Source organism: Lygodium microphyllum, chromosome 26 (genome assembly GCF_053477565.2).
Source record: "Lygodium microphyllum isolate KBCC chromosome 26, Lygodium_microphyllum_v1.1.10, whole genome shotgun sequence".
In the NCBI taxonomy this organism is placed as follows: Eukaryota; Viridiplantae; Streptophyta; class Polypodiopsida; order Schizaeales; family Lygodiaceae; genus Lygodium; species Lygodium microphyllum.
Window position 1 is genome coordinate 74,170,919 of NC_141160.1, and position 27,381 is coordinate 74,198,299.

Genomic DNA, 27,381 nt, shown 5'->3' on the forward strand with positions numbered 1-27,381 from the left:
TCTCATTTCCTCCCTCTCCCTCTCTTTAATTTCCCTCTCTTTCTCTCTCTCCCTTCCTCTTCCTCTCCCTCTCCCTCTCCCTCTCATTCTCCCTCATTTCCTCTCCCTCTCTCAATATACACAAATTATACAAAAAAAAAGAGAGAATACACTCTCCCTCCCTCTTGTTCTCTCATTTCATTCCCCTCCCCCTCCCCCTCCCTCTTCCATTTCCTCCCTCTCCATCTCTCTCTCTCTCTCTCTCTCTCTCTCTCTCTCTTTCCCTCCTCATTTAGACTCCCTCTCCCTCTCTTTCTCTCTCTCTCCTTTCCTCCCCCTCCCTCTCTCTCCCCCTCTCTTTATCTCTCATTTCCTCTCATTCTCTCAATATATATACACAAACTATATTAAAAAAAGTAAAAGAGAGAGAGAATGCACTCTCCCTCCCTCTCCCTCTCTCATTTCCTCCCCCTCCCCCTCCCCCTCCCCCTCCCCCCCCCTCTCCCTCTCCCTCTCCCTCTCCCTCTCTTTCTCTTTCTCTCTCTCTTTCTCTTTCTCTTTCTCTCCCTCCCTCTCCCTCTCTCATTTCCTCCCCCTCCCTCTCCCTCTCTTTCTCTTTTTCTTCCCCTCTCTTTCTCTTTCTCTCCCTTCCTCCCCCTCTCCCTCTCTCAATATACACAAATTAAACCCTAAACAAGTAAAAGAGAGAGAGAGAGAATGGACGCACCGTAAAGATTTGTAGGAGGGTTTGGTGACTCCTCTTCGCAACGGCAGCTCCTCCTCTCCTTCGTGAATGGCGGCGGCGGCAAGCCTTCTTCCTCTCCCTCTCTTACCCTCTATGCAAAACAGTCGCTCTCTCTCTCTTGCTCTCACTCTCGAAATATTTCACGAATGCGCGAAATAAAACACGCTCGGGTTTCAGTCCATTTTTTTTTCTCTGTGGGGTATCTCTATTAGCGTCACATTTACAACACTAATAGTGATGTCGCTATGCTTACGTCGCTACCCGCCGTCGCTATTCTTGCGTTTCCTTGTAGTGAGAGGGAGAGAGAGAGGAAATGAGGTATAATTTGTGTGTATTGAGAGAGGGAGAGGAAATGAGAGAGAGAGAAGAAGAGGGAAGGAGAGGGAGAGGGAGAGGGAGAGGGAGAGGGAGAGGGAGAGGGAGGGAGAGAGAAAGAGAGGGAAAGGGGGAGGGGGAGGGAGAGAAAATGAGAGAGGGAGATGGAGTTTTCTCTCTCTCTTTTACTTGTTTTTGTATTATAATTCATGTGTATTGAGAGAGGGAGAGGAAATGAGAGAGAAAGAGGGAGAGGGAGAGGGAGGGAGAGAGAAAGAGAGAGGGAAAGGGAGAGGAAATGAGAGAGGGAGATGGAGAGGGAGACATTAAACATAATAGGGAAATGAGAGAGGGAGAGGGAGAGAGAGAGGGAAACATTAAACATAATAGGGAAATAGGGAAAGAGAGGGTGAGGGTGAGGGAGGAAGAAGAAATGAGAGAGGGAGAGGAAGAGAGCAAAAGGAAATGAGAGAGGGAGAGGAGAGAGAAAAAAATGAGAAAATGAGAGGAGAGAGAAAATATGTTAAATATAATAGGGAAAGAGGGAAAGAGAGGGTGAGGGTGAGGGAGAGGAAATGAGAGAGGGAGAGAAGAGAGAAAAAGAAATGAGAGAGGAAGAGGAGAGAGAAAAAGACGAAAAAACATTAAACATAATAGGGGAAGAGAGAAAGAGAGGGTGAGGGTGAGGGAGGGAGAACAAATGAGAGAGGGAGAGGAAGAGAGCAAAAGGAAATGAGAGAGGGAGAGAAAGAGAAAAAAATGAGAGAAAGAGAGAAAAAAAATGAGGGATAAAAAAATGAGAGAAAGAGAAAAAAAATGAGAGGGAGAGGAGAGAGAAAAATAGAGAAAAAGAGAGAAAAAGAGAAAAAACATTAAACCTGATAGGGAAAGAGAGAAAGAGAGGGTGAGGGTGAGGGAGGGAGGGGAAACGAGAGAGGAAGAGAAAGAGATAAAAGGAAATGAGAGAGGGAGAGGAGAGAGAAAAAGAGATAAAAAATATTAAACATAATAGGAAAAGAGAGAAAGAGAGGGTGAGGGTGAGGGAGGGAGAGGAAATGAGAGAGGGAGAGAAAGAGAGAAAAGGAAATAAGAGAGGGAGATGAGAGAGAAAAAAATAAGAGAGGGAGAGAAGAGAGAAAGAGAGAAAAAACATTAAACGTGATAGGGAAATAGAGAAAGAGAGGGTGAGGGTGAGGGAGGGAGAGGAAATGAGAGAGGGAGAGGAAGAGAGAAAAGGAAATTAATTGTTGTTGTTTGTTGTAGTAGTAGTTTTTTTTTTTTTCTTTTCTTGTTTATTGTTGTTTAGTTTTCTTGTTTTTTGTTGTTGTAGTACTAGTAGTAGTACTAGTTTTTTCTTCTTTTCTTGTTTATTGTTGTTGTAGTAGTAGTAGTAGTTATTGTTTTTTTCTTCTTCTTCTTTTCTTGTTTATTATAGTGGTTGTAGTCGTGGTAGTGGTAGATGTGGTGGTCGTAGTCGTGGTAGTGGTAGTGGTAGTGGTAGTGGTAGTGGTAGTGGTAGTGGTAGTGGTAGTGGTAGTGGTAGTGGTAGTGGTAGTGGTAGTCATGTTCGTGGTCGTGGCCGTGGTCATGGTCGTAGTCGTAGTCGTGGTCGTAATCGTAGTCGTAGTCGTAGTCGTGATCATAGTCGTGGCCATGGTTGTGGTCTTCGTCGTAGTCATAGTCGTGATCGTTAAAGAAAATGAGAGAGGGGGAGGAAGAGAAAAAAGAAGAAGAAATGAGAGAGAGGGGAGAAACATACATTATAATAAAGAAAGAGAAAAAGAGAGAGAGATGGAAGGAGAGGAGATAATGAATGGATAAAAAACAAAGAGAGAGTGGTGGCGAGGTCCGGTGCAATACCACAAGATGGGAAATACTCCGACATATATATGTTAATCTGTGGGTGGGTGGGTGGAGACTTTACATATGTTAATTTTTGTTGAGTTACAAGAGAAGAAATCCCTTCTCAAACAATTTAAGAAAGAAAAAAAGAATGATAACAAAAAAGAATTGTTTGTCGTAATGTAGACAAAATGAAAAACGATGAAGGTCTTGTTGTTCACGATTGCGAGGCGTATCTTAATTAGGATGTCCCATGTCCTTACTCTCAATGCAAGCTAAAAATTAGACGAAAACGTTGATTGTCTATAGAATACGTACGACACTTTGACGAGTTTCAATTTGAGATCATTGATCAGGCGATTGCAGATTTTCAATACTTGCAAGCTAATTGAATACCATATACAAGAAGATTGGGTGTGGCTGTCAAATTTTCTATCTAGGGAGGTGACGTCTCATCCCAAGGAGTGCACCCTTTGCGGCCAATTAGGAGAGTTTGTGGGCGTGCGATGGATGGAGTGCTTGAGCCAATCCACCACTTGGAAGGTACTACCAAATCTATACCATTAATACTAGAGGAGACAGGTAGCCTTTTAGACCTACCTACAATCTTGGAGCCTGAGATGGAGAGAATGATCGATGCATTGATTCCCATGGATGTCGAGACTTCTAATCCGCTTAGAGAGAAAACATTCATACCATTATATGATGGGTGCGAAGTATCTCGCCTAAAAACATTGCTTGCACTCCTAAGTGTGCAAGCAAAATACGGGTGGAGCGAGGCGAGTGTGACCGAGTTGTTTAGGTATCTTGTACGTATGCTTCACTGATTTCTTTTTGGCACTATCATTAAAAACATTTGTGTTTTTTTAAGGTTTTTTATGATTTTTTTAGGTTATTAAAATATCATATATTACCACGTGTGAATACCATGCCTAAGTCTCGTGATGATGCACGATATGTTTTACGAAAGCTTGGCATGGACTACAACAACATCCATGCATGTATCAACGATTGCATACAGTTTCGAGGAGAATACGAGACTATGGAGACATGTCCAAAGTGTGGTTCTCACAAGTATCAACAGGACTTGCAAGGGCAAACAATCCCTCAAAAAGTTCTTATATACTTTTCGCTTATCCCCTGCATAAACCACATGTTTTGTACGTATGGCATGGCGAGCTTGACAATGTGGCATGGCAGAATAGGTCCATAGATGGAGTTCAACGAATATCAGTGCATTCATGCACATGGAGCCACATTGACTCTACCTTCCTAGGCTTTGCCCGAGAGCCAAGGAATCTTCGGCTCGGTCTTACAATGGATGGCGTGAACCCATCGATCTGCACTCAACTTCTTACAGTGTATGAATTATAGTCCTTGTCAACTACAATATCCTTCCATGGCTTTCTACAAAGAAAGGACATCTCATCCTTATCTTACTCGTCCCCCGCCACTACAAAGTCAAAAATATGGATGTGTATCTTCATCCATTAGTTGATGAGCTTAAGATTTTGTGAGAGGAGGGGGTCACCGTGCAAGATATGAGCAAGTGCGATGGTCGACGGTCCGTCAATATTCGAGCCATTCTCATGTGGATGATGCATGACTTTCCAGCATTCGGAGAGTGCTCACGTAAATAGGCTTCCATTCTAGTTGGTAATATCTATATTTTATCTCCTTCAAGTTTGTATTCATGGAATAGAGGTGTTGGAACAAGTCTGGTTACCTCAGGTTATCATGCATGTCCATTGTGCGGGCCACAGTTAGACTCTCGAATGTCATGAACCACAAAGAAGATGGTATATCAAGGACACGCCGCTTTCTTGTCATTGGGTCATGAACTCAAGGAAGGTTTTCTTGGATGACTTCCAATACGTATGAATGCCGCAAGCTAGTACGAGCTGAAAATGATCCACACGGAGTCACATCCAAATGGAATATGATGGTTCTCAATTTTCTATGAGTTGCCATATTGGACCCACTTATAGATCAACCACTTATTGGATCCCATGCATATTTTCAAGAATGTGAGCAGCTTGCTATGGGACTACATCACAGGAAAGAGAGACACTATAGGAGTACGAATGGATTTCAAGGAGGTAGGCAAGATGGAGGCGCCTTGGCTGTAGTCGAGTGCTGATGGTCGCATGCAGCTACCTCACGCTCCTTGTATTTTATCAACTAAAGAAGATTGCATTGTGAAGCAAGTAGTCAAGTCTATCCGCACTCTGATGGGTATGATGCGTTCTCTCAGGTCTACATTTTCTAAAGATTTTTAATTATAAAGGCTAAAATCCCATGACTAGCATAAGATATGTCAGGTTTGTACTACGAATGGATTGTAATTGGCGTGCGCATTTTGCTATTTGAAGTGTAGCCATTGTTCATAATGCTTTCTCGTTTGTGGCAGTTTGTACTACCAATCGTGATCACAAGATGCCTTACTCTAAAAATACGCGGGGCCATTTACAGGTTGTCGACTTTAGTGCAATGGATCTCACAGAAGGAGATTAAGACGTCCTCTATTGAATTCACGAGGCTGGGAGTAGTGGAGACGGTCTGTCTCTTTGAGAAATACTTGCCTACTAGCATGTTCACAATACAAATCCACCTTCTTGTGCATCTTGTAGATGAAGTGGAGATTGCTGGACCTCTCCATACGTGATGGATGTTCTTCTTGGAGCGCTTCATGAAAACCCGGAAAGGCTTTGTGAGACAACAAGCTGGGCCAGAAGGTAGCATGGCTGAAGGTTGGTTGGTGTCTGAGACGCTAGTGCATATTTCACAATGGCTACCAACGGTGGATCCAGACAATAAAATGCTATGGTCACTGAAGGACGATGATAGACTGACTAGAGATTTAGTGGTTAGAAATGGGGTAGAAAAAAGAATGGATGCTGCAATGGAGGAGAATGTGAATCGCTTTTGTATGTTGCACCATGCCTCTATGGAGACGTGGCTCGCCAAGTACCTGATCGCTAGGTAAGATCGAGAGAAAGCAAGATCTGAATTTTGATGTAGTACGTGCCATCAACCGATTCGATATCCCAAGGGCATGGAGGAGATGGCGCAGTTCATATCAACGTGATGGTTGCATGGAGCTTTGACCGCAGCATCTCGCGAAGGGGCGGAGGTCTCAATTTAGAAGTGAAAATTCTCCAGGGGATATAGTCCAAAGGTGATGACGTGTTTAGGATTTGTCGTATCTATATTTTATATGCGACAACTAATTTGAGTGTTTCAATGTACATTACAAAATATATAGTGCAGCGTGGTCGCGCGGACGGCATTCTCGCATGAAGTGTATTGACAAAATGCACTCCACAATGGACTATGGTATCATGGCAAGGTTCGATTAGGAGAGCTGATGACGAGCAACAGATCCAACCATAGTTATAGATGAGATGGAGTATTTTTGAAACTTGCAAAGTATTGTTATGGTGGATTACCATAGCTTCTCCATGATACTATTCAATGTGCAGTGGTATTACCATAGCCCATTGTGAGTAGATGCATAAACTCATTTGTTTGTTAATTGTATTACGACATAGTACATGTCACAATAGTTTAATCTCTCTTGTACGTGTTTGTAAACAGGTAATCTTCTATCCAAACCCTTGACAACCTCGATGGTGGTATGTTATACCTTCAACTCCCCGAAGTGCTAGAGTATATGATCAAAGCAATGTTTCGAGCATAGATGAGGACAATATGCAAATAGAGAGGTCGATATTGCAAGGGGTGGAGGCCACCAAAAGCTTGGAGCATGTAGAGGAGCCACCATCGGTTAACAGTGATGGAAATATAAGAGTTCAAGAATTCTTTGAGAACGAGATGGACTCATCATTTTGTGGTGACATGTCTATCGACCTTCTAGTGTATGCGGAGTTATGTCAGGAGATTGATATGGGACCATATGATACTTCATACTTGGAGCATTCACTTACTCAATTCGTTGAGACTAATCGCTTATAAGGATACATAAGATATGCATTTTAAGTGAGATCATTTTTTAAGGATTTATATTACCGTGCTTTGTATGATTTAAATTGATTATACTAACATCATTTTTTGCCTGTGCAGGTGACCTTTTTGGATACTTAGATCATCACGATGAGTCGACGGATGAGCAATGAGGAGTTGCAAGATATCTTCACGCGCATGTTTCCAGATCAAATGGCGATATTCAGAGACATGGCGGACCAGAAGCTGTCTCGGACATCGTTAGGCTGCTCTATTAGATCTACTTCGGCGTGATCAGATGCTTCAGCTTCGAGTAGACAAGGTCGACGCTCCAAACTTGGGCCAAAGGGAGGGAGTGCTTCAGGATCAAGGGGATGCTGTAGAGATATGGAGGCAGTGAGCCTATGGTCGGCATGGGATACACGTGCTACTCCTTGCTCTCGTGGCGGTTCTAAGAAGCATGGCTCAGGTGGTTGCTGTGGAGGTACGGACGCGGTGTCTCCATCTCGTGGTTCTGCTGGAGTTGCGTCACCTCCAGGATTTGTCACACCTGTGGGGACGTCTATTCTAGTTACTTCGGCTTTTTCTCAACTATCTGCAGGTGGCATCTCTATGGGTGCTACACTGATAGATACTATCCCGGTCGGTACACCAGATGTACATGGGTCTCCTAGATATGCCCAGAAGCATGGACGCAGGTGGGAGAGGACCCATCTTAGGCATACCCAAGAGGGATAAACACAATATTAGTGAGTTTGGGAATCTCTCAATTCTCATTTTTTGAATACTAAAAAGGTGGCACCTGGATAACATGCCCATAAGTTTCTCAAAACCATATGATGTAACCTTTCATTGGAAAGCGCTTGAAAAATGGAATCTATTGAGCTATAGAGTGCTTAATTTAGAGTTATAATGTTTAAGTTATGACAAATCCAAAGATTTGACCATGTGTCCCAATTAACTTATGGAAAATTCCCATATTCCCCAATATGGTGTTGATATGCCTATCTTGTCGATGATAGGTCAAGAGCCATCATTATGAATGATGAGGGAGGAGGGTGATGGCTCACATAAGAGAGTTGTGCCAACAAGTTTTTCAGTACGTCTTAGATAATTGAAAAAACATACCAGAGGAGAGCAATGACTACATAGTAGCATCCTTGCACGAGGAGTTTCTGGTTCCAGCCATAGCAGATAGATTTTCTACAGGCTGGATGATGGACTGCATGTATGCATATATGTCACACAGATAATCGGACGCACGCAAGGCACTTAAGAGTGGGATTGCAAAGCTCGAGTGGCTAGACGCGGATGACTAGTGCCGATTGAGGGAGGAGGCTACAGATTCTCCAGGACGTTGGAGTCAGTAGCGCGAGGCGGCGAGGGCATGACTAGAGGCCGGAGTGGTCCATCATCTTAGGAGTGGTGGCCATAGGACATATCTGGAGGACTTTGTAAGTTTTTCTTTTATTTTTCTTGCTTATTTTTTTGCAATATCCTTTGTATTGACAATCATGTTTCTAACAGTTAGTATTTTATTTTCTTTGCAGCACTCCATTACAAATTGCGATCCGACCGGCCTTGAGACTCGATATGTAGAGAGGCACGATCTCACTACATTGATCGACCGATTGTATAGACGCAGCGGCCCTGTAAGTCACTCATCTTTCTTGTCCGTAGTTACCATGTAACACAATATTAGTGAGTTTGGGAATCTCCCAATTCTCATTTTTTGAATACTGAAAAGGTGGCACCCGGATAACATGCTCATAAGTTTCTCAAAATCATATTATGTGACCTGTCATTGGAAAGCGCTTGAAAAATGGAATCTATTGAGCTATAGAGCGCTCGATTTGGAGTTATAGAGTTCAAGTTATGATAAATCCAAAGATTTGACCATGTGTCCCAAACTTATGAGAAATTCCCATATTCTCCAATATGATGTTATGTTTAATTAGAATGGATTATTGTATGGTGGACTGATGTGTAGTTGTTTCTTTTTTTGCAGAGTCCATTCGATGCTCCTTTACTACGGGATGAGCTTTCGGATGGCGAGGATGTATAGCTCGCTCTTGGATCCCTGGAGCTCATACACACTTCTTTTTTGGTCGCCTGATCTGTGTAGACATTTTCTATGTAGTAGTGATATCTTGCCATGATTGTACCACTCACTTTCATTATGCGATCATGTATTTATTTCATGTATCAGTATTATGATTTAAGTACACTTTGTTTTGTTTACAGGAGCATTGTACACAGTGCATAAACTATTTTGTATGGCCCAAATAAAGCACATACAATTTTTTTTTTTCTATTACCATCACTATTATGTCGTAAACTTACTGCATACATCATTATTGGCATCATTATTAGCATCGCAGAGTGTCATTATCAGTGTCATTATTTGCATCGGTATCAACGTCGCTGATGATGCAAATAGCGACACTGATACCGATTGTTCTATGGCGTCGCTAATAACGACGCTTTTTGCGACGACGGAGACAAATTTTGTTATTTATATTTTCGTCGCTTTTAATGTTCGCATAATGCCTATATCTTGTAGTGTCACTCTTTCTCTCTTTTACTCATAAAATTGCATACAACTCATGAGAAATTAAAAATAGACTAAAAGAGAAGGTAAAGTAAGATGAAGCGACACAAGATTGGGTACAATCTCCCTCCTGATATGAAGTGGGCAGCTCCCTTTATGCCGTATTTATAATAATACTATGAAATCTTCTTTGCCCAAGATTTAGGCCCTTTACAATCACTCTTTGCATAAAGAGTTTGAGTGTACTGGGAAAGAGATAGAGTAATTTGAATTAATGGATGCTAGCAGTTGTGCATCCCACAACTCTCTAGAACCATTAATATTTTATTGGACATATCTTCTAAAAATCTATTTTGCTAATAAATATTTACATAGAGGTTATGCGCACGCTTTATAAGAAATAACTATACATCTAATACAATAATCCAATCGTTGCCAAATAAATTCTTGAGGAAATAATATTTAAAATACTTGCGTGTGGCGTACCTTTCCAATTCATCTTGCTCTACACATCAACTGCCAAAAATTTAGAAAATCATGTTAGAATAATAACCAACTGAATAATTGTAGCTAGCCACATAAATCAATTAATTTTGAAATTCCATACAATAATTAGTTCAGGAAGACGTTAATACTTGTGTGGATAAAATGGTATCACCCACGTTCACACTTACATCGACGCCCGGAAAGAATAGGCATTCCCATCGACCTTCCGCCTAAGACAATTCTTAAGAACGTGCCTCGCATTGAGGAAGAACCATTTAAGGCACTCATCCTGCCAATGTATACACAAAGGAGAACCATTTAAGGCGCTCATCCCTTTGTGTAGGTGCCACCTGACAACACTTCTTCAAATTTCAATCAAAGATCATTAACCACACAATCTTAAACTTTGAGTGAACAGTAAGAGAAGTGTATATCAATCATGCTTTACATTCGCAAAGTAATTGAATACCATACACAAAAATATTAGATGTGTCGTGAAAATTTGTACAAAGAGGTGACACTTCATCCCAAGGAATACACCTATTGCGACCCCTTAGAAGAGTTTATGGGCGTGCGATGAGGATGAAGTACCTAAGTTGATACATCAATTGGAGGATACACTGTAGACTACACCCTTGTTACGAGATTTCAAACCCTTCTCCAATATTGAATCCTCAGATGGAGGTAATGATCGATGCATTACTACCCATGGATGCCAAGTTATCTGATCCACTAAAAGAGGAAGCATCCATACCATTGTATAATGAATGCCAAATATCTTGCTTGAAGACACAGCTTGTACTCCTAAGTGTGTAGAAAAAGTAGAAGTGGAGCGATGCGAGTGTGATCCAGTTTAGCTGGTACATTCTATGCTCCATTGATTTTTTGACTCCATTATAAAAAATAAATTTTGTGCTCTTTAAGGGTGTTTCAGTTTTTTCTCAAGTCACTAAAGTATCACATGTTACCACCTAAAAACACAATGTGTAAGTTCTGTGTGTCAAGATTGTGGGAGAGAAGGAAGGAGTCTCACTTGTAGCTTTCTTGCTTGCACAATGGGGGAATACACACAGAGGTGGAGGCTGAAAACAATTTTCCTCTTCTTAGTTGTGTAAGCCAAAAAGAAATCTCATACAAAGAAATAGAAGAACCCTATATATGGGTCTCAAACCAAACTCACCTAACTAAGGTGGCATACTAACTGAGCCACGAACTAGAGTAGATAAGGATAGCTGTCATCTAGCTATTATTCATGGGCGGTGTACCAACCACATCTACAACTGACAAGTCGGTGACATAAATGCACAACGGTCACCCTAGCATATCACGAGTGGAGCTCGATATCTCAACACTCCCCCTCGAGCTCAATCCCAATTCCTGCACACCAAGTAGGTCTCTGAACTTGCGTAGCTTCTCTGCGCCCAATGCCTTTGTAAATATGTCAGCTACCTAATCCTCTGTGCTGACATAAACTAGATCAATAAGACCTAGTAAAACCCTCTCCCGCACATAGTGATAATGCACCTCAATGTGCTTTGTTCTAGCATGATAGACTGGGTTATTTGCCAAGTGTATACTGCTCATGTTGTCACAATAAATGACAACTGGCCCATCTGTAGGCTGATGCATATCATAAAGTAGCTTATGCAACCAAGCTACCTCACATGCAGCCATTGCTGCGCCCCTGTACTCAGCCTCTGTGCTTGACAAGGCAACTGTAGGCTGTTTCTTGCTGCTCCAAGTGACTGCAGCACTCCCAAAAGAGAACACATATCCACTGGTAGATCGTCTATTAGAAATACTACCAGCCCAATCAGCATCAGTGTATCCTTGCAACTGTATCTGAACCCCAGTCTCATAAAATAGTCCATACTGCAATGTGGACTTCACATACCTGAGTATGCATCTAGCCACATCCAAATGCGGTTTCCTTGGAGCCTGCATAAACTGACTTACCAATCCAACAGCATAGCTCAAATCTGGCCTGGTAATAGTCATATAAATCAAGCTTCCTACTATACGTCTGTACATAGTAGGGTCTTCCAGAAGCTCACCTGCATCTGCGCTCAGCTTCACATTCTGCTCCAAAGGAACTGAAATAGGCTTACAGCCTGTCATCCCATATTTGGACAGCATGTCCAATCCATACTACGTCTGCAAGAGCTGTATCCCACTTGGTGATCTAATCACCTCAATGTCCAAGAAATAACGCAGCTCTCCCAAATCCTTCATCTCAAACTTCTGCTTCAATAGCATTTTCACATGAAGGATATCTTCATCATTGTCACCTATCATAATCAAATCATCAACATAAATGACAAGTAGCATAATACCTTTCTCTGTTTTTCTCACATAAAGTGAGAAATCTGCCTTGGAAATCTGAAAGCCAATAGTGACAAGATACTGTCCTATCTTGTCAGACCATGCTCTAGGTGCTTGCTTCAAGCCATACAAGGCTTTCTTCAACCTGCAAACAAACTCAGGATGAACAACATTCACATAACCTGGTGGCTGCTCCATATAGACCTCTTCTTGCAAATCACTATGCAAGAAGGCATTCTTTACATCTATCTGATGTAAAGACCATCCCTTTGATGCAGCCATAGCAATGACTGCTCTTACGGTTGCCATCCTTGCAACCGGACTGAATGTTTCTTCATAGTCAATGCCATATGTTTGTGCATACCCCTTGACTACTAATCTTGCCTTGTATCTGTTCACAGAACCATCTACATTGTGCTTCACCTTATAAACCCACTTACAGCCAATTGCATTCTTACCTTTAGGCAAAGGTACCAATTCCCATGTAGCATTTGCTTCCAAGGCATCCATTTCTTCATCCATGGCTTTTTCCCATTTTTCTTTTCCCATGGCTTGCTCAAAAAAAGTGGGTTGTGGTTCCTGTATCACTTTGACCATATATGCATAGTGAATGGCTGTAAATCCATCATATTTCAGCCTATCCATAGGATACCTAGCTCTCGTAGACCTGCACAAAGTAGGTTCACTCTCAGGTGCTCTCAAAACATCCCTGGTCTTTCTTACTCCAGGTGTAACAATAGAAGGAATACCCAACTCATCATCAATGCTCTGTTCTGAGCCACTGGATTCACCATCCACATAAGAGTGACCTGCATTCACATTAAACATGGGATGATCTACCTTCTCTTTTCCTTTTCATGATATCTGCATACCACTATTTGCATTACCTTCAGAAGATTCTCCTGATCTCAATCTGCCTGTCCATGGTGAAGAATGTGAACCCCTACTAGAAGACGTTCCAGGTCCACTAATATTTTGTGACTGCTGCTGTGAATTCTGTGCATCATTACCATTTTGTGCATCTACATCATCAATCACATTTACTGGTTTATACCAGCTACTCATCTCATAAAAAACAACATCTCTGCTCACTGTAAACTTACGAGTTCTGCTGCAAAGAGTAACCAATAAAGATGCACTTCTCAGCTTTTGGATCCAACTTGGATCTCAACTCATCTGGCACATGAACATAGGCAATGCAGCCAAAAATTTTCAAATGAGAAATATTTGGTTTCCTACCAGTATACCTCTCCTCTGGAGTCATCCCATGTATTGCTGCAGTGGGAGTCCTGTTCATTATGTAGACTGCTGTAGCAACTGCTTCAGCCCAGTAAAATCTGGCAAGTCTTTTTCATTGAGCATGGCACGATATACCTCTTCAATATGCCTATTTTTCCTTTCTGCAATTCCATTTTGTTGTGGGGTATGACTGCATGAATATTGCTGCTTTATGCCATGCTCCTGCAGGAACCTTGCAAACTCATTTGAGAGGTACTCTCCCCCTCCATCTGACCTTAGACATTTTATTTGCAAACCTGTTTCTTTTTCAACCATAGCTTTAAGAATTTTGAAATGCCCAAAAACTTCACTTTTCTTTTTCATAAAATACACCCAAACTTTTCTGCTATAGTCATCAATAAAAGTGACAAAATAATGACAGCCTCCAAGGGATGCAGCTTTAGTAGTCCACACATCAGAGTGGATTATTTCCAATGGCTTCTTACTCTCTTGAACATGTCTAGGAAATGGTTTCCTTGCCTGTTTTCCAAATTGACAGGCTTCACATATCTTATGCATTTTTGCAACCTTGAATTTGGGCAATCCTGCAACAATATTTTGGACCTGCATTGATTTAAGTCGCTGTACATTAACATGACCAATGCGTTTATGCCAGATATCAATATCTGCAACTACACCGGTCCCATGTGCAAACATTGCTGCACTCAATTCAGACATGTCTGCATCCAACGTAAACATTCTTCCCTTCTTCTTTCCTTTTGCTATCAAGCGACCTTTATTTTTTATATCCTCAACAAAGCATCCATGAGAATTAAATCTGACCTGCAAGCCCTGCTCAACCATTTGACCAACAGAAACCAGATTCTTGGTGATATTTGGGACATGAAATACATCGTACAGGTATTTTTTTTTCCCATCCTGCATAGACAAAGGAAATTTTCCAATCTGCACAATAGGATGTACAGTATCATCACCAGTCTCCACAAATCCTGGTTTTTTCATTTTCCTTGCATCCTCCATCCATTCTGCATGACCTGTCATGTGGTTTGATGCACCTGAGTCAACATACCATACATCATTGCTTTCTTCTGCACTTGTCACAGAATTGTTCATGTGCTGCACCATAAACAAATGCTCATTTCTATCATCACCCTGTCTACTAGAAGATGCATAATTTCATTGTTGCAGTTTTCCATTCATGATGTCATTCTACTTTTTATAGCAGTCTTTAGCCATATGACCCATTTTACCATAGTAGTAGCATTCAACATTACTGTTTGCATTTTGGCCTCTTTGCCATCCACCACGATCTCTTTGGCTCCCCCTGCCTCTAGAGTTACCACGTCCTTCTCCATAGGACTGGTTTTCTTGAGTTTGCTGCATATTCTGATTTCTACCACGGCCTCCAAATCGGCCTCCTCTACCTCTGCCTCTACCTCTTCCAACATTTGAGTAGAAGACATCTTCTTTTGAAGTTCCTCCTGAAGAAGATGCACCACCATTTCTCTACTCCTCAGAAATTAGAAGAGCAATCAACTCCTCAAAATCAGGAAATCTTTCACGAACTGAAATGGATGTCCAAAACTGTGCATAATCCTTTCCTAGACCATTCAAGGTCACAGAAACTAAATCATCATCTTTCACTAGCGACCCAATGGAAGCAAGTGCATCTGCAATCTTCTTCACCTTCATGTGGTAGTCATTGATGCTCACAGTTTCTCTTTGCACATTATGCAACTCTTGCTTGAGCTGCATTTTCCTGGCTTGAGTATTTGTGCTATACATTTTTGACAAAGTATCCCATGCCTCCTTTGGCGTACTTGCATCCTGAATATGCACAATCATAGAGTCTGAAATACTGATAGACAGCTAGTACATAACTTTCTTGGCTCTCTCATGCCATGCTTTAAATGCCTGCATTTGCTGTTGATTGGGAACATCAGGAAGAACTGGTTCTTCTTCATTTCCTGCAACAAATTCCCAATATCCTTTTCCCATAAGGAAATTCGTCATTCTAAACTTCCATGCTTGGAAGTTGTTCTTGTCAAGCTTTTCAGTGACAATTTGTGAGAGAGAATCAGACGCCATTACAGAACACTGCAAAAAATTCTGTCACTGCAAACAACACAGCTTCAGCCTCACAAGGGCAAATCTGCAAAACTGGCGAAAGTGGTATTTGACCACACAGTCACTTCCTAGTGACGATTTTGCATAAACAGGAACCAAGGATGATTTTGTAACTCCCAATGTCTTTGCACATAAGCATACGATGAAATTTCTGTGGTAACTTTTCACCGACCTGTAGAACAGTGGTCACACAGCATAAAACTGGGCCTTTTCCTGAGTGCGTGCAGAAAACCTCCGCCTCCAAAACAGGCCCCGAAATGGCCTCAAATAAAAAAAACAGGGTCGCCGAGGGCTAAAGCCCTCTTGCAATTTTCGGCTGTGCTACCTGCAGAGATCTGCTCCCAAAACAGAAAATGAAAGCAACACTGCTCCTCTTACTAGAACACCGCGAGCTTGGTTTGCTTTCTTGAGCTCCTTACCACGAACAAGGCTCTGATACCATGTCAAGATTGTGGAAGAGAAGGAAGGAGTCTCACTTGTAGCTTTCTTGCTTGCACAATGGGGGAATACACACAAGGGTGGAGGCTGAAAACAATTTTCCTCTTCTTAGTTGTGAAAGCCAAAAGAACTCGCATACAAAGAAATAGAAGAACCCTATATATGGGTCTCAAAACCAAAGACAACTAACTAAGGTGGCATACTAACTGAGCCACGAACTAGAGTAGATAAGGATAGCTGTCATCTAGCTATTATTCATGGGCGGTGTACCAACCGCATCTACAACTGACAAGTCGGTGACATAAATGCACAACGGTCACCTTGGCATATTATGAGTGGAGCTCGATATCTCAACATGCTATGCATGAGATTATCACATTGTAACTAGGTGCAACTAAATGCTCTTGATACATGCATTCAATCTTTCAAAAATTTGAGATAAAATTTATCCCTTTCAATGACATCTTCTCATATGGCATAGTACGGTTGTGATGTGTATGAAAGTTTCGACTTGGCAACAAGTGCGACTAGGTCAAGTCCTTAATGTGCTAAACCCTAGTTAGCACTTGGAGTATATTGTATTGATTTAATCATTTCTAAGCAAATTCTTTGTGGTTTAGGTGTCCTGGGTAATCCAATTTACTTGTCTTATGATAACGACGAACTATTCCTAAAGATATTGTCTTGATCGAAGAGGGGAAAAACTAGTAGTAATACATCATAATTCATATAAACATGCGATTCATATCCCCTAGATTCGTAATCCCTAACTTTTCTTATTAAGACCAAGCACATGTTAAAATTCGCATAACTTCCATTGATCCTACTAGGATATGCATTCACAACTTATGCTTTTAAGCTTTTAAGGTTTTATGTTAAACACCATGCAACCTTTTCCTAACTTCATTTCTGAATGAAATATTTGTATGTTGATTGAGAATTATGCAATCTTTGCTAACCACTACGTAGTTGAATGAGATTTATGCCAATTGACTAGAGTTAATCCTACTTTATGCAACCTAGAATCATTTCCATGCCTTGCAATTTCCTACTATTGTTAGGAACTTTCTTAACGAATCATTACGAAGAAAGATTTGTCTAATAATGTGACATGCAATGTTTTAATCTTTCCATGGCCAATCGAAGGTGTACAACAATAATCTCGACTTTGTAATGATAGTCATTAGTTATTCTAAATTCGTTACTTTGTAATATACAAAAGCAACTTGCTAAAAATGCATGGACATATTTTGTTCATTTCGTTGGAAAATTACAAATGACCAATCTTTAATCGTGAGTTATTTCTTTTTGAAATAGCCAATGTAATTCTTTCTCATCAAACTAGGTGGATTTGACAAGCATAAGTGTATCCTAATTCCATGAATTAACCATGCGTGATTGTAATACTTCAACGTAAATCAAGAAATAGAAAGAAAACTTGGACTTGTGGGCTCGGTGAGATATCCATACGCGGAGATCCCCTTGGAAGTACGGATCCTTAACAGAAGTACCGACTTGCGAAATTTGGCTTATGGAAGGCGTTAGGGTTTTAGGCTTGGGCCTTCTTTATTTCGAAAAAGAGGGGGTTTGGAAAAGGGTTCTTGTGAACGGGGCTTGAGGAAATGGAGGCTTGAGAGTTCTTCTTCTGCTTCCCTAAAATCCTAGGGCCGGCCTTGTGGGTGATGGGTGGGAAGGGGCTTATAGACTTCCCCTTCTTCTCTTCAAAGCCCGGGCTAGGGGGCTTGTGGGTGTACAATCGGAAAGGTTTTAAATCCCGGGGGAGGGGGGAGGGTGGAGGTTTTTTAAACCCACTTTGGAAGCTTTAAGAAGTCCACAAGAAGGGGGGCTTCCTAAGGGCTTTGGAAGCTTCCCAAGAAGCTTCCAAAGCTTCTGGGCTTGTCGTGGCGATGCCACGTGGAGGGGAGGAAACGACTGTTGGCGGTATCTTGAAATTCCTAGGTGGCGGCTCATGATTCCAGGTGGCAACCTCAGCGGCGTAGACGACTACGTCTCTTCCTTCGATGGTCGATGATACTCTCCCCTGACTCTCTCTCGACATGACCACTACTTATGGCCTTCTTCTTCTTAGAATCCTCTCCCTTCCCTTCCTTGGCCCAGTAGCGTCCCGGCTTCCTCCTTCACTCCCCTTACTCCCCAATCTACAGCGTCTGATTGTTCACGGCCTTTTTCTCCTCGTCAGCGTTTTTGCTCTTACTCTCTCATAGCCCTCTCCTCTTCTACGGCCGCCCCCTTCCTTGGCTATCCCATACCACTTATATAGGTGAGGGGAGAGGGTCCTCCCTCTCCCCACGCGGCATCATGCATGCCTTCATCCCCTTATGAGCTCCAGCAAAAAGGAGCTTAATAGCTCTTGCTATTCCCTTCTCCTTCAAAGTCTCGGGATGGACTTATTGGGTGATTGGTAGGAAGGGGGACTTAGGGAAGCCCCCTTAGAAGCTTCCTAAAGAAGCTTCTATGAAGCTTCTACTACGACCAGAGGACCACGTGGATGAGAGGGGGTAATAATTATGATGAAGGAAAAAAGGAATAATGGGACGACTGTCGGCGTTGTAGGCGGCAACCTTTGGCTTCACGGCGGCGATGACTCGCGGTGTCCTCCAGTCTTGCAACACGACTGCATAGCATTGACGTCAAGTCCTACTCCTCTATGGCGACGACAGCATTCAGGGTCTCACGTAGCCTCCCTCTCCTCTCTCATGACTATTGTCTCACGTAGCCCTCTCTCCTCTATGATGGCAGTTCGGTGGCTCAGGCGCAGTCCTCCCTTCAAGCATCAATGGAGCGCTCTCCCGTCCCTCTTCGTCCTCCTCAGTTTAAATAGGGGAGGGGAGGGAGATTCTTCCCCTCCAACGTGTCGCGTGGCATGGCCACAACACCCTGCGAGCTCCCACCGAGGAGCTTCCGCATAGTTTCTATTCCTCCCCCTCCAACACGACTGTCAGCTGGGGGGGGGGGGGGAATAAGGAAAAAAAAAATTGCATTTATCGTCAAGATTTTTTTTTTTAATGCCTTAATATTATCCCCCTTTCCTATAAGGGGTAGTTCACACGAGGAAGGAGATTTAGAACTTTACAAGTAGCCCTCATGAAATGCCCCATCAAGTCGTAGAGGATGAGATTTTGGACAACATGGTACACCATCTATTTTCACAACCGGTTCAGGGAGAAAATCACTCTACGAAGCCAGATGATCCACTATATGTAGCATCATCTACTCTGTTGTATGAAGGTTATACGTACTCCGTTCTTCGTGCGTCCCTCGAGATACTTAACTTGCAAACAATTTATGGATGGAGTAATGTCAGTTTGGATGCATTATTGAAGTAGGTATCAATTCAGTTTGGCTTGTATATGAATCATAATATTAATTGTTAATTCTATTTTGAAATCAGACAGAAATATATGTTGGTGGTTTTTTAACTCACTTTTAAAAATATATGTAGGTTATTATCACAAATGCTTCCAAAAGGAAACAAATTGCCAACTAACAGAAAGCAAGCAAGACATTACTTAACATCTCTGGGAGGCCTCGATTATGTCAAGATCCATGCATGTGTCAATGATTGTGACTTATTTCGTGGGATTCATGAGTTCGCACGAGAGTGTCCTGTTTGTGGCGAATCAAGATACAAAGTGGAGATGAAGTCAATGGATGTGCCTCGTAAGGTTTTGTGACATTTTCCGATTGTTCCACGTTTAAAACTTATGTTCAAGTGTAAGTCTATTGGAAAGCTCATGTCATGGCATGCTAGTCATCGTTCAAGTGATGGAAAATGGAGCATCCCTACAAACACACCTGCATCGCAACATATAGATAATTTGTGGCCCGTTTTCAAAGAAGAGCCAAGAAATTTGAGACTTGGTTTAGGTATGGATGGAATCAATCCATTTGGCATCAAAAGCACATCATACAGTGTATGGCCAGTGGTATTGGTGAACTATAATATTCCTCCATCCATGGCAATTAAAAAGGGACATGTGATGTTGTCCCTTCTGATTCCTGGAAAGCACAAGGTAAAAAACATGGACATTTACTTAGAGCCTTTGATTGAAGAGTTAGAAATGTTATGGAAAAGTATTGAGGTGCAAGATACAAGTGCATCTGCATCCTCTAAAGATTTCACATTGAAGGCCATGTTGTTGTGGACCATGCACGACTTTCCAGGATACGGAGAGTATTCAGGTACATGTATATAACTCTATATTTGAAATTCAAGACTTGAATCAATTGCATTTTATTAATTCACTTGTTTTTTCAAGTTTAACCACGTCAGGATATCATGCATGTCCTATTTGCGGTCCCTCTCTAGTTTCCTCTAGGCCGGCACGTTTAAAGAAGGTTATCTACGACAATCATCATCGATTTCTTCCTATTGACCATCCTAAATATGTTCTTCCTACTAATGGAATGACTCCATAATCTCTAACCATTCGAGATTGGAAAGAGAGATGGATTAATGCCAACAGCCACCCTCCACTCAGCATGAGTCGGTAAGAAGTGCATTTCTCTCGATTGACTTTAAAGTATTTAGCATGATGAATTGTTTACATAATATATTGTTTGTTTCTTAGGTTCTCTATATTCTTTCGTCTTCCGTACTGGACTGAACTCAAGATCAATCACATGTTGGACCCCATGTAAATATTCAAAAATGTTGTATCTACATTATGGGATCACTTGATATGGGCTCGTGATTCAGTTAATGTAAGGGAGGATTTACGTAATATTGGTCGCATGAGACGAGCCTGGCCACGCATTGGACCCAGAGGAAAGATTGGGCTGCCCCATGCACCTTGGATATTGTCAAAGAACGAGGAAAAAATAGTGAAGGAACAAATATATAGCTTTCGAACACCCATAGGATGTATGAGATGTCTCAAGGGAGCATTCATAAAGAAAAAGAAAAGAGGTGTGGAGCAACTATCTTGTTTGAAGTCCCACAATTGGCACAAAATGATTCAAGTAAGGGTATCTCTAACCATGAATATAGTAATTAGTGGAGTAAATATGTGTAAACTTTGGGGCATGATGACTTTTTCCTCAGCTAATCATTTGATCTATGAATATTTTTTATATTCAATTCGTACTTCCTACTAGCATATCCCATTGTGTCTCCAAAGATGTACGTGATATCATTTACAAGATGGGAGAGCTTGTGAGGTGTGTATACATTGTATTTTTTCATTATATATCTTTGAATTTCTACACAAAAATAAACAATTCTCAAATACATCTTGACAGATACGTGAGCTCGAAGGAAATTGATCCAAACACATTGCAAGATGCTCGAGTATTATCTATTGAGGTGGTTTGTTTGGTGGAGGAAATTTTTCATCGATCCATTTTGACTACTCAATTATATTTACTCGTACATTTGATTGATGAGATCGCACTTTGTGGGGCAGTTCATGTAAGGTGGATGTTTTTTCTTGAGCGCTTCATGAAAACCTTGAAAGATTTTGTGAGGCAAAAAGTTGGCCTGAGGGAAGCATGGCTGAGGGTTGGTTAGTGCAATCATCCCTTGTTTATATCTCTGAATTTTTTGCTGAAGTGGATCCCTATCAACCACGACTATGGAAAGATGATGAAGACTTGAGGATGATCTCTATAGTACCTCAAGGAAAAGGAATGAGTAAAGTACTAACAAAAGAAGAACTTCGTAAGTTAAATAGTTTTTGTGTGCTCAATAGTGATGTTATGAGCAAATGGGTGACACTATATAATGAAGCAAGGGCAAGAAGAAAAAGCGAAAGACAAGAATTTCGCACTAGATATGTACATAATGTCTCATTTCCAGATAATCTAAATGTACTCCCACATCATATTGACATAGATTGGTTACATGAGGAAATGGAGAGAATAGAAAAAGAGGAGGAAATTAATATATCTCAAGAAGAGTGGGAATATACACGAGGTTGCTTATCAAAGGTGAGACATACTATCAATTAATTTGTTTCCATAAGTTTTATTTTATATCAATAATTGACATGTTTGATCTTTTATCTTTTACTACTAGTGCACATTATTCAATACACTTTGGTGTGAGGGTAAACATCTTCGAACTCAATGTATAGATGAAAAGAGAAATACCCAAGATTGTGGTGTCCTTGCTCACTTCGAGGCTGGCAATGGTACCATGGAAGGTTATTGTGGCTTGATCCAAGATATTCTGAAGCTTGACTTCAGACAATTCTTTATATATGTACTAGATGTGAAGTGGTTTAAAGAAGTGGTAACAAATGGTGAGCATTGCACAATCAGACGTCATCCAAGTGGTTTTGTAATCATTGACTCTACAAAATTTCACCAAAACAAGAATGACACATTAGTACTACCTCAACAATGCGAGCATGTATATATGCAAAGGCTAATTTTTTTTATATGTATACATGTGATACATATACACAATATAATAAGTACTTAAGTTTTTTGCTTTTGTTTTTCAAATACAGGTTGTGTATCATCCAATGGTAAACAATAACCGATGGTGGTATGTCATCCCTATATCTAATCATTCAAAACCAATATATGGTAATATTACCGACATGGAGATAGCAGATGACAATCCAACAATTAATGATGATGTGCATGATGACACCATAATGGATGATATGCGTGATATAGTACAAGATGAACCTCGCGAGGATGTTCAAGGAAACGCAGAAGAAGACAATAATGTGATTGTCGATGATATTGATGAAGTTATTGAGCAATATAGCAACACATCTGATAGTGGGATAGACTTATTTGTTTCGTTACCTCTTGGTAACATAGACATAGAAGTAGATAGTTTAGCAAGGGCTGATCTCATTGAAGATGAGATGGATCATTCACTGTAACATACTTAATTTGCTTATTGATTCAATGTGTATTCCTAATTCTATGCTTTTTATCATGCGCACACGTGCATACTCAAGAATCAATAGTCAATTTTAAAGCAAGCATTGAATTTTCCATAATAAAAAAGAAGTATCATTTATCATCTTCAAGTACATAGAGAAATTACGCGATATATATTGCAATGCTTGCTACTAATTGTAAGGCTTCTGTTGCTTGCCGCTAATTACTTATATCAGGCTTGTCAATTGGAGGAACTGCCATTTATTAGAGAGCAATGAAAAAGTAATTATTAACTCTATTTTTTTAATTCAATGATTCAATGTATATTCTTAATTCTATGGTTTTTATCATACGCACATGTGCATGCTCAATAATCAATTTCAGGTGGTTAAATAATTATTAACTTTGGTTTTTTAATTATGTGAGTTGCTAATTTTAGGTGGTTAAATAATTGCGCGTCTATATTAGCATCTATTTGTGCGGATATATAGACGCAAAATTCGCGTCTATTTACACGTAGATTTACACGCATTTACAGATGCTCTGATAGACGTGCCCGACTTTGCGCGTCTAACGTGCGCGTCTATGCCTCGTTTCTGTTGTAGTGATACAAGCCATTATCATGTGGACTATGCATGACTTTCTGGGATTCGAGGAGTGCTCAAGTTAGTGGGCTTCCATTCTCATTGTTGATATCTAACATAGCTTGTTCAAATTTGTGTTGACTAGATAGGGGTATTGTGGCAGGTTTGGTTACCTCATGTTATTATGCATGTCCATTGTATGGGCAGTTAGACTCTTGAAGGTCACGATGTCGTGACGTTGCGCGTCTACAACTGCAAACCTAAGGGCGAAATTTTCTTCCAAGATTTTGGACTCTTAAGTCAGGGTCATTATTTTTCCTTGTGTTTTTCTTCCAAAAGCATATTTTTGATAGAATGTAATGTATGAGAAGATGGGTTCATAAGAAGATATTCATTTTGAAAGCTCAAAGACATGGGAAGACTATACTTGAAATCTATCATCATCCATGGTAATGGGGACAAAGCCACTTTTTACCGTTGAGAATATGAATCATGAAAGATCTTCATCCTTTTATGAGATATGTTTTGAGCCACTCATTACTACCATCATATTGACAACTTTTCTCATAATTCCGAAGGACTTATACAAATCATTAATAAACCAATCACTTGGAATAAATGATTGAGATGACGGGGCAATGATTACTGCTCCCGAAGGGCTCTAGCTCTCCAATAATACTCGTTGTTGTAAGCTCACGAAGCAATCAGATCTATCTTCAGCATCTCTGATCTAATCAAGGATGTTAGGCCGATGTAAATTGAAATAGTGTGTTTTAATCGGAAAAGCTTTGATTGTGGAGTGGCTTTTTTGGAGGTGGCAGACAATTATAAAGAGCCACGACTGCAGGATTGACGAAGCGCAAGAACAGAGGATGCAGAAGCTAGTGAGGCGGAGTACGTTGCAACGGGAGGACAGGAACAACACGCAGAAGGTGACGTCAAGGAAGGCAAGCAAAAGAAGGTGAAGCTAGAAGCATTGGCAATTGCTGCTGCAACAGAGGAGTGCCGAGAGCGAAAGGGTAATCAGAGAACATCTGAAGCTGCTAAAGGTGACAAAACTGACAAACGATTAAAACGAGATTTTTAGACGACAAAGGAGAAGCTCAAAGGTGACAAAAAAGAGATCTTCGGCGGATGTTACTGTGAATGGGGCAACAAAGCTGTAGAGAGACTGCAGCAAAAAGGAGAAGACCAAACAGCCTTCTGTCATGCAGATGAAAACGATGGTGGAAGGAGAAGTTGGAGGTGACGTCGAACTCGGAGATGATGACAAAGTTGCTGCAGAAGGGAAGACGAAAGATTGATAGTCGCGGATGATGTGGAGAAAAAACGAATGAGGCACTTTCGCAGTCTTAGCCTAACACTCTATTTGAAGAGCTTGTTATTCCCAGTTCGCTTCTTCTTCAGGCGTCTGTATCGTTGAAAACCTCTCCTTCATTCCTTCCCAAGCTCGCCAAAGTTCCTCCGGCCTGGTACTTCGACCGCTTCTTTGATCTCACCCACTTTGTTGTTACAAAGCTCGCTAAAGTCATCTTTTCTGCTGCTGCCGACGTGGGGTGACAAAGTTGAAGAACCCGGAGCATAGCAAGCTAAATACAAGGGACGATGATGAAGCTCTGAATTCGAAGAATGTGAAGGCCTTTAAAGGATCATCATTTTTTCGATGACTATCAACATAGCCGTGACTTAAACTGCGACCAAAATATGATCTCCATCTCTTTAAGCAACTGTTGGATCAAAATCATGTGTCCAAAAAGTTAAGATTCGCCTTGTTTACTTGATTATGTTTTGCAAGGGCAGTTCATTGTTTACCCATCAAAAATAATATTTGCATTTGTCTCTTGGCTTTCACAACCCTTTCGTAGATAAATTCAGATCATGAAGACTTGACGGATTTCTCAACTTACGAGCAATTTTTCTACACATGAAATAGAGAAATTTGCCATAGCATTAACAGCGTGATCTCGACTCGATGTCCTTAAAGCGAGCCATGAAGGACTTCTAGCTATTTCTTACCACCAACTATTGAAAACAACCTTACTATCTACCTATGAAACCCACAAGTAATACTTTTCCTCTATTGTACCCCAAGGTTTGTAAACTCCAACTTGAAAAAGCCCTTCCACATAGCCATTTGAGATAATACTTGAAGGCCCAATTCATATGCTCCTCTAGCATCATAAGAAAGCTTATGTCCTACTTAAACCTTCTTGAGCTTAACTTTTAGCTCAAACACTCTCTGTCTTACTATGCTCCTAATCGACAACAGTCGAACGTCTACTTAATTATGGTCTTCAATATGTACAACAAGTATACATCCATGAAATTATCTTGAGTTCTCTTCATCTCATTAGCATCCCTGTGATGAGTGACATTCATGAACCCCTCCACGCGAATTCTGTGCGACACTTGGTAAACCCGACATGAAAGCATCGCTTTTGATTGTCAAGATGGGAGACTCTTTAAATACTCCACCCACTTCATCATCGAGTGCTTCTTTCTTTTCGACCAATGAGATGAATAATTTATTGCAAACTCTATCTTCAGCTATTATGATGCAGAATCAGCATATGCAGTTATCTATGCAGCAGCAATAGCAGCTATATCAACAACAATTGGATCAACAACGAATGCTACATCAAGAACAAGAGCATACACATGGAGCAACCAAAGCGATCGAGGCCGTGGTAAGTGAACGTAAATTATTTGATGGTTGGAATGTTTAAGCTTATCTTAAAACTTTTGAAAGCCAGATGCACTTCTTTGGAGTTCCTACCAATTGGAGTAATTATTTCTTACGGCTTGCCATGCCTGCTTTGTGGGTTAGAGTGATTGATTTATTTGTGCAAGATTCAAATTGGAATATCTTCAAGAAGGCACTCAAAGATGAATAACTCCTAGAGGATTATGGTATCGCTACTCGAAAGACGTTCAGAGAGTGGGCCTATGAGTGCAACAAAGGACTTGTTGCTTTCGAGTTATTGCATGAGTTTGAAGAACCTTATAACCAGTTGGATGCACTTGAATAAAGAGGCCTAAACTTGAAGAAGGTGGAGTTATTCTTGTAGGCGGTTGATCTTGCACTTGAGGACGAGTTGGGAGAGCTTCTTGAAGACCGTACATAGCCTATGGGATTGAAGATGGATTGGCAAGATGCTGTTGATGTTGTTTCCACATTGACGAAGAGGTGGAGATCAAAACGGCATGCAAACACCTCTAGCAATGTCTTCTCCCACCTTCACTTCTCCTACTGCTCCATCCACTTCTCCTACCTCTCATCCCATGTCTCTACCTACTTATATTCGTATGCCCATGCCTATTCTTGTGGCAGTTGTCTATACCTACTTATATTCCTATGCCATGTCTATTCCTACTTATATTCCTATGCCCATGCCTATTCCTGCGGCAGTTGTCAGACCATCTCCTAAACCAACTGTCGAAGACATGGTGGAAGAAATTTCAAAGAACTTGAAGTATCTTCACATAAAGATGGTCAAAAGAGATCAACAACCACTTAACCCAACTCCAACTTCTGTTCCATCCTCTTCTACTCCTATGAATTCTTCCAGAAATGATCGTGTTCGTTGTTGCATATAGTGCGATAGTCCAGACCATGAGCGCAAGGATTGTCAAGACTTCGAATAGGGGAAAAGACTAAAATTGGTGGTGTGGACATGATTATATGTTTAAGAGACACAGAGCAAACACTCAAAACAAATTTCGGCAAAGGAGGTATGAAAAATTTATTGGAGGAAACTCTCTTACGTTCTTCTTATGTGAAGCAAGAAGTGGCAAGAGAAGCTATTGCCTATGGCTAGTGCGCAAATCGGATGTTGGATGCATACGTAGTGAGCGCCGGAAGGTCCCCGAGAACAAATAACTCTACTTTAAGCTCAAAAATAAAGAGAATAGACTTGTATGACATGAGG